General features: G+C 37.9%; 1 pseudogene; it reads left to right on the top strand.

The window, feature by feature from the left end:
• The first annotated feature begins 153 nt into the window (after positions 1-153).
• The window catches only part of LOC111412904, a 31,249-nt pseudogene continuing 18,638 nt past the window's right edge, over positions 154-12,764 (top strand).

The raw sequence follows: 12,764 nt of genomic DNA on the forward strand, positions 1-12,764 counted from the left end.
GTTGCATGGCTCTCTCTCGACACTCTCTTGCTTCTTTTCAACCCCCAAAAATCCCGCCAAAGAAAGATTTTGTTTGTTTTCTTCCTCCGGCAGGGCCACCTCTATTCCTCTCCTTCCCTTTCTCCTTGACTCTTCTCGTTCTTTCGTTGTTCTATGGGTAATTGCTGCCCCCAGGGTGGCGCAGATGATGCTCTAACAGGCGATAATGAGGCAGGGAAAGCCGAATCCAAGTCGAAACACGACAAAAAGGCCTCAATGGGTAACATCACAGCCCCAACTAAAACCTCCCCACCTTCTGCCTCTCCTAATCACTCCACAAAGCCTTTGAAACCAACCCCGATAGGGCCAGTTTTAGGGCGTCCAATGGAGGACGTCTGTTCAACTTACACCATTGGAAAAGAGCTCAGGAGAGGACAATTTGGGGTGACGCATTTGTGTACAAACAAACATACGGGAGAGCAGTTTGCGTGCAAAACGATAGCAAAAAGGAAGCTTGTGAACAAGGATGTTAAGTCGAAAAATCGTTGAGTCTCAAAAACGGATAGCTTTGCAGTAAAAATAATTTGTAAAAAATTAAAGGATTCGAACACGAAGATATGTTTCGCCCTAAAGAGGGCCCGGATGTTATGTCTTGCGACCTAATCACCCGTTGAGCATCACCAAAAGGTGATAAAGCTCAAGATCCACTAAGTATCAATCAAGAACAGTGCAACATGTACAAAGAAACCAAAGGTTTCTTCGAATATCCTTTCGCCTCTATTCAAAACTGTAATCTAACTCACTCTCAATCGCTAACAGACTATACAACACAATCAGAAACCATCACTAAGATTACAGATTGAGAAATCACCAAGAACATATCGAATTACAGTAACCCAAGAACCCTAATCTATCACTCAGAGAAAAGGAGAGAAAAACGAAAGGTTGAAAGACTTCGAATCATCTAGAATCGGGGCCAAAACCAAGTATCTGATCAGTCAACCATCCAAGGGTGAGAGTGAAGCCACGTGTACGGCTGAACCTCAACGATTTAAGAGGCAAAGACGTGTTTCTCTAAAACACGATTTATAACCCGAAATTAATTCCAACAGACCAAGCCCACAAGTCTCAATCTGGGCCAGCAAGCAATGGTGAGGCAACCCAACTAATGTTACAATCTCCACCTTGCTGAATTATTTATCGGTCTCTACTAGTGAATCTAGAGCTATAGCAACTGTTGGCTCATTTGCTCTAAATACCTGCAAAAACAAAATAAACACATTAGTTCAAATCTTTCCAATGCTAAACACTTGAAGTTTTGATTTTTACTATCTCAAGTAATATTCAAAATCTTCAAGCAATTTTGAAATTTACCCAAAGGCAATACCTTAGTTCCTAAATCTGAAGGGTTAAATTCTGTAGGAATTTTGACCAGACTTATCAAACCTTTTTCTGCCATATTTCTCACAAAGTGAAATTTTATATCTATATGTTTAGTTCTGTCATGGTAGACAAGATTTTTACTCAAATGTATGGCACTTTGGTTATCTGTATAAACCCTAACAGTATTATTTTCAAAACCTATTTCATTTAACAAACCCCTAAGCCAAATACTTTCTTTTACTGCATCACAAGCAGCAATATATTCAGCTTCTGTAGAGGAAAGAGCAACTAATTTTTGCAGTTGTGATTTCCAACTAATGCAGCCATCACACAAAGTGAAGACATATGAAGATGTTGACCTTCTTTTATCTAAATCGCCAGCAAAATCAGAATTAGTGTAGCCCTTATACTTTACCTCTTCATTGCTTCTTTTAAACATTAAACCTAAATCAGAGTTTTCTTTTAAGTATCTTAGCATCCACTTCATGGCTAACCAGTGTGTTTCACCTGGATTTGACATAAACCTACTTAAGGTACTAATGCCATGAGCTAAGTCAGGTCTGGTACAGACCATAAGGTACATTATTGATCCTACAGCATTTGCATAAGGAATCTTTTCCATTCTTATAAAATCATCATCTGTTTTAGGCGAACTTTCACTTGACAGTTTAAAATGATTAGCAATGGGTAAGGTTACAGGTTTATACTCAAGCATTGAAAACTTTTCAAGTATTTTCTTCACATATATGCCTTGTTTCAATATTAACATGCAATTATTCCTATCTCTTTGTATTTCCATTCCAAGAATCCTTTTTGCTTGTCCGAGGTCTTTCATTTCAAATTCAGATTTTAATTTTGATTTAATGAAGTTAATTTCAAATCTATCATGGCAGGCAAGCAACATGTCATCAACATATAATAACAGATAAATGGATTCAGGTCCACCTGAACCTTTATAGAAAAAACAGGAATCATAATTGTTTTTGACAAAACTCAAAGTCTGCACATAGGAGTTAAATTTAATGTATGATTGCCTGAGTGCCTATTTTAGTCCATAGAGGGACTTCTTCAACAAACAAACCTTATTGATCTTAGGCTTTACTTCAAACCCCGGAGGTTGACTCATGTATATGGTTTCATCAAACCCATTGAGGAATGCAATTTTGATATCCAGTTGATCTAATTCCCATTCAAAATGAGCAGTTAGTGCCAACACTATTCTTATAGAGGTATATTTTGCCATTGGGGAAGATTTCATTGTAATCCACCCCTTCCTTTTGAGTAAAACCCTTGACTACTAATTTGGCTTTGTATCTTTTATCTTGTGAGTTAGAGTCCCCTTGTTTAATTTTAAAAATCCATTTGCAGTCAATTATCTTTTGGTTTTTAGGCCTATCAACCAAAACCCAAGTTTTATTTTTTATGAGGAAGTTCATTTCTTCATTCATGGCCTCTTTCCAGAACTTAGAATCTGGACATTTATTTGCTTCACCAAATGAAGTAGGTTCAGAATTTAATAAGTCCAAACCAGAGAAAAAGGTGACAAATTCTTCATTATTAAATCTGATCGGAGGTCTTATATTTCTCCTTTCTCTATCCCTAGTTAACTGATAATCAGCAAGTGTAGGATTTGAAGACTCCACCTCAATTTCAGTTTCATTTTGATCAGGGTTTTCCTCAGACTGAGAGGTCTCCACCTCAATTAGACCATCTAGATTTTCAGATTCATCAGTTCTATTTTCCAAGATGGTTTCTTTCAATAGTGCAGGTTCTGAAGTTTTAAGATCAATTGATTTCATACAAGGCATGTCATTTTCATTGAAAAGACATTTCTACTAATAATGACCTTAAAGCCATTTTGGTCTCTAACCCACAATTTGTACCCTTTTGTTTCCTCAACATAACCCAAAAGAACACACTTTAAGGACCTGGGTTCTAGTTTCCCTTCACTCTGATGTGAATCGACAGTGTAGCAAAAAACTTTCATTTTACTATAATCATGAGTTTTTCCTGACCATATCTTTTCAGGGACTTGAAAATCAATGGCACTTGATGGACTTCTATTTATTAGATAAGTTGTTGTTTTTAGGATCTCTCCCCAAAAGAACTTAGGAAGACCAGAACTGTACGTCATAAATCTCATTTTTTCCAATAAGTATCTATTCATTCTCTCAACAACACCATTTTGCTGAGCAGTGTATGCTAGATTTTTGTGTCTTAAGATTCCATAATCTTTACAAAACAAGTCAAATTCAGAGTTGCAAAACTCAAGACCATTATCAGTCCTTAAAGTCTTGATTTTCTTATTTGTTTGGTTTTCGATCATTAATTTCCATTGTTTAAAGGTTTGAAAAGTATCAGATTTTTGTTTTAGAAGAAAAGTCCAATTTTTCCTTGAAAAATCATCTACTATAAGTAGATAGAATCTAAATCCACTCAGAGTATTTACAGATGCTGGTCCCCAAAGATCAGCATGTAAATATTATAATATTGAAGTAGATTTATGAATACCAATTTTGAAAGGCAAGTTTTCCAAATACATAATTTTCACAAAAATCCAAACCCTTAACATTGTCCTTACCAAAACATCCAAGTTTATTTAAGATTATTAGTCCCTTTTCTGAGATGTGGCCAAGTCTTTTATGCCAAATTAAATACTTATTGGGATCAGAGTTTAAGGCTGTAGAACAGTGATCTATCACAGATTGAGCACATACAATATTTATGCCATTTATCTTTTGAGAGGATATGATAGTTTTATTTCCTTGCATAAGAGTTAAGAAACATTTATGAATCATAATGCTGTATTTATCATCAAGCTCACCCAAGGAAATAAGATTTCTTTTTAACTCAGGGACATATCTGGTGTTCTCAAGTTCTAGGGTACAATTGTTATTTAATGAGAGTTTAACTTTTCCAATTCCCTTAATTTGACAACTCATGTCATTTCTCATCTGAATTTGTCCTCCATTTAGGTTAACAAATTCAGAAAAATATTCTTTTGTGGGACACATGTTAAAGGTGCAGCCAGAGTCAAGGACCCATTCATTTGGGTCTCTTCTGGTGGTTGTTACTAAAACAACCCCTTGAATATCAGATTCATCTCTACAGGCTACAACTGCAGATCCCTCAGTATTAGTATTCTCTTTCATATATGAGATTTTGTTGAAGCAATCTTTTATTACATGGCCAGTTTTACCACAGTAATAACATTTCCTAATCTGGTTTTTAGTTTTCCATTGATTCTTATTCTTTCCCTTAAATCTAGAGAATTGAGTTTTCCATTTCTTATTTAAATTTTGATTTAAGGGATATTGTTTCTTATTTTGGTTCTGTTTTCCTTTATGAATAACCCCTCACCATACCTGGAGTCTTTAGACTCAGATTTTATTTCAAGTTCTCTATTTCTCAGGGCTGAGGTTATTCTATCAATGGTAAGTTCTTGCCCCCCATATTCTAATGCATTTCTAATGTCTCTATACTTATCACTTAGTGAATTTAACAATGTCACAGCTTGTTGATCATCAGAAATTTCTTCATCCCAGTTAGTCAGGTCCTGAATCAGTGAATCTGTCAAGATTATCTTCCAGATTTGAGGTAGGATCAAATATAAAATTATAGAATTGCCTTAGAAGATAGCATTAATTAGGCATGGTTCTAGTTAGATATAATGTTCCTAACTTAGTCCAAAGAGCCTGAGCAGAAGTAGTTTATCTAACTTTCCTAATTACACTATCAGATAAGTGCAAGAAAATTGTGTTCCATGCAGTGTTATCTAATTCCTATCTCCTATAGGCACTAGTTTCTGTAGGCCAATTACCATCAATGGCTGCAACACACCTCTGCTGCAGCAATAATGCCCTTAGTTTTTGGCATCAGAGACTGAAGTCTCCAGTACCATTCCATCTCTCAACTTCAAATTTTTGAGACGTGGACATGATGACAGATATGTACACACAAAATTTATACAGCACACAGAGTATATTGATTCAGGTATTTTATTTGAATTGATAAAAGATGTGACAGAATGAATAAGGCAGAAAATATAATTGTATCTTCTTATCATGCAATACACAATTCAATTCAAAAAAAAAGAAGGAACTGAAAGACAATCTAAGAGTGGTCTAAGGAGTGATAATCCTTGCAACCCACTACTTCCTCAGATTTCCAGATCCTCATAGGAGATCTTGGACAAAGGTAAGTAGTGGAAGATTACTTACCTTAATGACCAAACTCTAAACAGATTACAATTACATTTTAATAAAGGAGGTTCCAAAAAATACCAAAGTCTGAAAACTTAATGTTTCAGAATAAAGGAAACAGTAAGGAAGTGTCAGAACCGGAATAAAAAGGGCAATGCAAGTTCAAGAAGCCAACGAGTCACCAGAATTCAGTGTGAACTCAGTAGTGAGTCAAGAACTCACCACAACCTGGACCGAGTCAACTCAACTCGCGCAACCCAATACAAAAACAACAGATCAAACAGAGTTAGAATCGAGTTAGAAAGAGTTAAAACGAGTCATAAAGAAAATTAAAATTTCAACTTTCAAGAACTAAAAGACGATTTTCCAGAAAACACCAGATCTGAGATCCCCAAGAATCCTTTTGTAAATACTGTTCGAAAAATTTCTTTTCAGAAAATTGTGGCTCTGATACCACTTGTTAAGTCGAAAAATCGTTGAGTCTCAAAAACGGATCGCTTTGCAGTAAAAATAATTTGCAAAAAATTAAAGGATTCGAACACGAAGATATGTTTTGCCCTAAAGAGGGCCCGGATGTTCGGTCTTACGATCTAATTACTCGTTGAGCATCACCAAAAGGTGATAAAACTCAAGATCCACTAAGTATCAACCAAGAACAGTACAACATGTACGAAGAAACCAAAGGTTTCTTCGAATATCCTTTCGCCTCTATTCAAAACTGTAATCCAACTCACTCTCAATCGCTAACAGACTATACAACACAATCAGAAACCATCACTAAGATTACAGATTGAGAAATCACCAAGAACATATCGAATTACAGTAACCCAAGAACCCTAATCTATCACTTAGAGAAAAGGAGAGAAAAACGAAAGGTTGAAAGACTTCAAATCATCTAGAATCGGGGCCAAAACCAAGTAAGTATCTGATCAGTCAACCATCCAAGGGAGAGAGTGAAGCCACGTGTATGGCCAAACCTCAACCATTTAAGAGGCAAAGACGTGTTTCTCTAAAACACGATTTATAACCCGAAATTAATTCCAACAGACCAAGCCCACAAATCTCAATCTGGGCCAGCAAGAAATGGTGAGGCAACCCAACTAATATAACAAAGAAAGATACCCAGGATGTTCGAAGGGAAGTCCAAATCATGTACTATTTGGCAGGACAACCTAATATTGTTGAACTCAAGGGGACATATGAGGACAAACATTCAGTGCATTTGGTGAGGAATTGTGAGCCGGAGGGGAGCTTTTCGATCGGATCATTGCAAAGGGGCATTAGACTGAACTGTTGGGAATCTACTTATACATGCACAGTGAAAAATTAAAATTATTTCGATTCCCACCAAGGATACCTTTATGTTTAGATAGAAATCGTGATAAAGATTGTACCTTTGATGAATTCTACAAACCTTTTGCTTTTCTTTTCGTTTCAGCAATCTTGATTCGCCACCCACAGCTGTCCAATTGTCCAGCCTCCAACGGTGATCCACACAGAGAATAAGATTGCAGCTACCAGGATTTTTCCTCTTGTGCCAGCAAGAATAATAAAAACCATATGGACCTCAAACCCTAGCCATGTATTTTTATAAACCCAAACGGGCTCGGTCCGGTCCGGTCCAATATTTAATTAATCCATTTAATTAAATTCGGTCCGTGAATTAATTAATCCAATTAATTAATTCGGGAATATAAATAACAAATTCAATTAATTAATTTATCCAACAATTATTAAATTAATCAATTGGCAATTTGAAATCTTCCAATTCCCTTTTGTGTGTGACCCATTAGGTTCCCGACCACGATACCTAACGACGTGAAATATTATTTTGATCTAATCAAAATTAATAAATTAAAATACCCTTTTAATTTATCAGCAATTCACACTCGTCGTCCCTGATTGACATCTAGCAATGTGTAAGGGCAATACATGTGACGGGAAATGTCATGTGGCGTGACAAAACCAAACTCGTTCGTTTACCGTGAAACTATAATCCCTTCGTCAATATGATCCGATCAATTACGAGATATGGAAGTGTGTTAATCTCGATTATCGATCATATCTTTCACTCCACTATTAAGTCAATATAAGTCGAAAACTCTTTTTCGACTTATGAGTACACCTTGGCCAAGGATTTCATCATCGACTTAATTGAATGAAACGCAGATCATAATCTCCTACTATCTAAGAGTGACGAATCCTTTATTGATCAATCACAACCTTCATACGATTCTTGACGTACCCGAACGATGTCGTATTAGCGGCCCTTTGCAGAGCAATATCCAACACCGTCAAAGTATGACTGTCCTCATATAAGGTACCATGACGACCTCAAGTCAAAGGACCAATTCCACTACCGAACATTAGAGATTAACCACTGACACTCAGATAGTTATCCATTTGAAATCTTTCGACGGGTCTCTAATGTTTTGTTCAATAACAAAACATCCACGTGTTCATTTAAGTGTCACTACACTTTAGCTTGTGAGATCAGCTACTTACTTTACAAGTAAGAAATGTCACCCGTGATGGTCTATCCGTAATAACGATATTCGTATCTCGTTATTACTTATGACCATGGACGATTTAAGATTCAATCAGATATAATTTGTATCTCACAATCACAACTCCTTGCGATTAACAAATTACGAAAATTTGAATCTACGGACTATATTATTTATTTAATTATCAATTAATTAAATAATAGATCTACCATTAAATTACATTAATCATATATCAAAAGTATTTATGTCCAAAATTGATTGGATCTAGGGCATAATACTTACATGAACGTGCAGCCGCGTCATTGCTGAGAACTATTGTACAGATTGTTCACACATGCCATTCAAATGGGGTCATCCATAGGGATCTCAAGCCAGAGAATTTCCTTCTGTTGAATAAGGATGAAAATGCACCATTAAAGGCAACAGATTTTGGTTTATCTGTCTTCTTCAAAGAAGGTTACAATCTACAAAATTTCTCCTAATAAAATTTCATTTGCTCTCAATGCTTGAGGAAATTATTGGCAACAATTGTACATTTTATTGCAGGAGAAGTATTTAAAGACATTGTGGGTAGTGCATATTATATAGCTCCTGAAGTGTTGAAGAGAAGATATGGACCAGAGGTTGATATTTGGAGTATTGGGGTCATGTTGTACATTCTTCTATGTGGAGTTCCTCCTTTCTAGGCAGGTATTTCATTAAAATTTTGTCTGAATTTTCCCTTGTGAGGAAAAATGGTTGCAGGGAGGCAGGCGCCATGGCGCCCAAATTGAAAAAAATGGGCAATGATGCGGGCGCCATGGCGTCCAAGGTTCTGAAGAAACTCATGGGCGCCATGGCGCCCAATTCAATTCTATATATATTGCTGTTTTTCCCCCTTCATTTACACCCGATATTGAGAGAGAAAATTGTGAGAGCTTGGATAGAATTTTACAAGATTGAGGTTGTTCATCTTGGGTATAAATTCAAAGCTTATTTTCTTTCTCGGGGATTAACTTGAGGCTTGTTCAAACAATCCAATACATTGTTCTTCCAATATACATTGAAATCATTTCTTCACCATTTTCTTGTTCTTGAAGTGGTTTGGGATTTTTCACATTGCAAGTTTGTTTGATCTTGGGCATCTTTGGGAGGTGTTTTCCCAAGAATTTGGTATCAGAGCTTCTTCTTAAATTAAGGTGGTTAAGCTTCGATTTTTGGTGAGTTGCTTGAACTTTGTTGTGCACACAAGATGTTTGTGAAAATTTTCAAGTGAACTTTGGTGGTTTATTTTCGGTAAACAAGTGGATAAATCATGTCTACTAGAGGAATGGTGAAGATTGGGAAGTATGAGATAGAGAAATTCAATGAAAAAAATGATTTTTCATATTGGAGAATGCAAATGAAAAATTTGTTGATTTCTCAAAAGTTGCACAAGGCATTGGAGGGAAAGGAGAAGAAGCACGTTGATATGTCGGACGAGGATTGGGAAGAGCTAGATCTTGAGGTACGAGCGTCTATTATTCTTTGCCTTGAAAGAGATGTTGCTTTCTTGGTTGATAGTAAGATAACGGCGGCGGAGGTGTGGACAAAGTTGGAGGCGAACTTCATGACGAAGACTCTAACAAATCGATCTATTTGAAGTCCAAATTGTATACTTGCAAGATGGATGAAGGTACACCAATCCGGGAGTACGTCAACAAGTTTGATAGGATCATATCGGACTTGAAGGACATTAATTGGAAGTAGATGATGAGGATCAAGCACTTCTACTACTTCTTTCATTGCCAAAGTCTTACGAGAACCTAGTACAAATATTGATGCTTGTGGGTGATAAACTTGTGATGGAGGACACTAGAACGTCACTTCTAGCAGATGATCTTCGAAAGATTGCAACTAGTGGCATGTCTATCATTGGTAACAAGGAGCAAGCTCAATGATTTTTTGTAAGGGGTAGAAGCAATGTGCGACCAAAGGGCAAGGGAGAAAAATCTAGATCGAGTTCTAGACCTCTTTCGGAAAGATCTTGTTTCAAATGCAGCGAGCTTGGGCATTTCAAGGTGAATTGTCCTAACAAAAAGGGTTGGAAGAAGAACAATAAGAACAACAACAACGGGAAGGTGCAAGTCAAGCAAGAGGTAAGCTATGCCTCGGAAGGAGGGGAAAGCGATGAGTGCTACACCATCTCTTTTGATGAAGAAACCTCCGGTAAGTGGATTCTTGACTCTGGATGCTCTTACCATATGTGTCCAAATAAGAAGTGGTTTACTACCTATAGAAGCACTGATGGTGGAACCGTGTTGATGGGTAATAACCATTCCTGTAAAACGGTGGGGCTCGGTTCAATTAGAATCAAGATGCATGATGGAGTGGTTAGAACATTGATGGATGTTAGACATGTTCCTGATCTGCGGAAGAACCTTATCTCTGTTCGTACCTTAGACTCCGGTGGTTGCAAAATTGTAACATGGAATGGAGTAAAGAAGGTTGTTCGTGGTTCTTTGATTGTGATGAAGGGTATTCGTGAAGGCAATCTCTATGCTCTTCAGGGTACTACAGTTACAGAAGATGTAGCAGTTGGAACAAGTGGAAGTGGTGGAGACCCATGTGAGTGCACTCGGCTATGGCATAGGAGGCTTGGGCATATGTCTGAAAAGGGGCTAGATTTGCTAGTCAAGAAAGGTTTACTAAAGAACTTGAAGAAGCTTTGCATGAATTTTTGCGAGCATTGCGTGTACGGTAAAGCACACCGTGTTCAGTTCCAGCCAAGCAAACATAGAAGCAGAGGCATTCTAGACTATGTGCACACGGATGTATGGGGTCCGGCTTCTGTCACTTCCAAAGGCGGTTCCAGGTATTTTGTTACATTTGTTGATGATTATTCTAGATATGCTTGGATTTATTTTTTGAAGCATAAGAATGAGGTATTTGACACTTTCAAGAAGTGGAAAGCAATGGTTGAAAACAGAACAGGAAAGAAATTGAAGACACTGCGATCTGATAACGGTACTGAGTATACAGATGGTGCTTTCAAGGAGTTCTGTGGTAAGGAAGGCATTGTGAGACATTGGACAGTTAAAAATACACCGCAATAGAATGGGGTCGCGGAAAGACTGAATCGCACATTTCGAGAGAAATTGATGTGTATGCGATCCTATGCTGGTTTGGGTAGAGAATGGTGGGCAGAGTCGGTTGCAAATGCTTGCTACATAGTGAACCGGTCTTCACATTCAAGGTTAGATGGAGATGTACCTTATAGGGTATTGACAGGGGAACAAGCAGATTATGAGAAACTCAAAACATTCGGATGCACAGCCTACTATCATGTCAACGAGGGAAAGCTTGATGCGAGGGCCAAGAAGGCTATATTCTTGGGGTATGCGGCAGGTGTTAAAGGGTATTACCTTTGGTGTGTAGAGGATTCTAAGTTCGTAATCAGCAGAGATGTTACTTTTGATGAGAACTCCATGATAGCTTCGTTGAAAGCTACAGTGCCCGATGGTGATGATGTTGAGACTACAAAGTCTCAAGTTGTTGACATAAAACCTAGAGATCAACTTGGTTCTAGGCATGTTCAAGAGGAGCATCATACAGACACTCAAGATGAGAGTGATGATGGGCTTGAACAAGAGGCGGTTCAGCAAGAGAATGTACAGGCACAGCAACAACAGCAGTTTGCAGATAACTTGGCTTCCTCTAGGCCACGCCGTACTTACAAGCAAGTTCAAAAGTTGGGGTCAGACGAGCCTCTGAGGCACTATGGGCAGACAAATTTGGTTGAGTATGCACTCTTGGTGGAGGATGATGAGCCTACCACTTTCAAAGAAGCTATTTTAAATAACAATAGTGAGAGTTGGTTGGCAGCGATGGAAGAAGAGATGGAATCACTTCATAAGAATCAAACATGGGAGGTTGTCCCATTGCCCATAGGTAAGAAAGCTATTGGTTGCAAGTGGTTGTACAAAAAGAAAGAGGATCCTACCAAGCTCGGTGGTACAAGATTCAAAGCAAGGTTAGTGGCTAAGGGGTTTGCACAAAGAGAGGAAGTTGACTACAATGAGATCTTTTCTCCGGTGGTCAAGCATACTTCCATTCGGGTGCTATTGAGTATTGTTGCTCATCATGATCTTGAGCTGGAACGACTCGATGTCAAAATCGCCTTCTTGCACGGGGACTTGGATGAGGAAATCTATATGCATCAACCTGAGGGCTACAAGGTTGAGGATAAGGAACGTCAGGTATGTCGCTTGAGAAAATCACTTTATTGATTGAAGCAATCTCCTCGACAGTGGTACAAGCGATTTGACTCCTTCATGCTAAAGCATGATTTTTCCAGAAGTGAGTATGACTATTGTGTTTATATTCGAAAACTTCGGGGAGGTAACTATATCTATCTTCTTTTGTATGTGGATGACATGCTTATCGCTTCGAAAAGCAAGGTGGAGATAGATAGGTTGAAATCTCAACTTGGTAAAAAGTTTGAGATGAAGGATATGGGAGCTGCTAGGAAAATACTGGGTATGGAGATTAGAAGAGAGAGGACGAATCGACGAATGTTCTTGAGTCAGAAAGGCTACATTGAGCGGGTTATTGCTAGGTTCGGGTTGCAAGGTGCAAAGTCGGTGGTGACTCCATTAGCTCTACATTTCAGGCTCTCTAGTAAACAGTCTCCTACTACAGTGGAAGAAAAGCTACGCATGGATCGTGTACCTTA

The sequence above is a fragment of the Olea europaea genome, chromosome 16, assembly GCF_002742605.1.
Source record: "Olea europaea var. sylvestris chromosome 16, O_europaea_v1, whole genome shotgun sequence".
NCBI classification, from domain to species: domain Eukaryota; kingdom Viridiplantae; phylum Streptophyta; class Magnoliopsida; order Lamiales; family Oleaceae; genus Olea; species Olea europaea.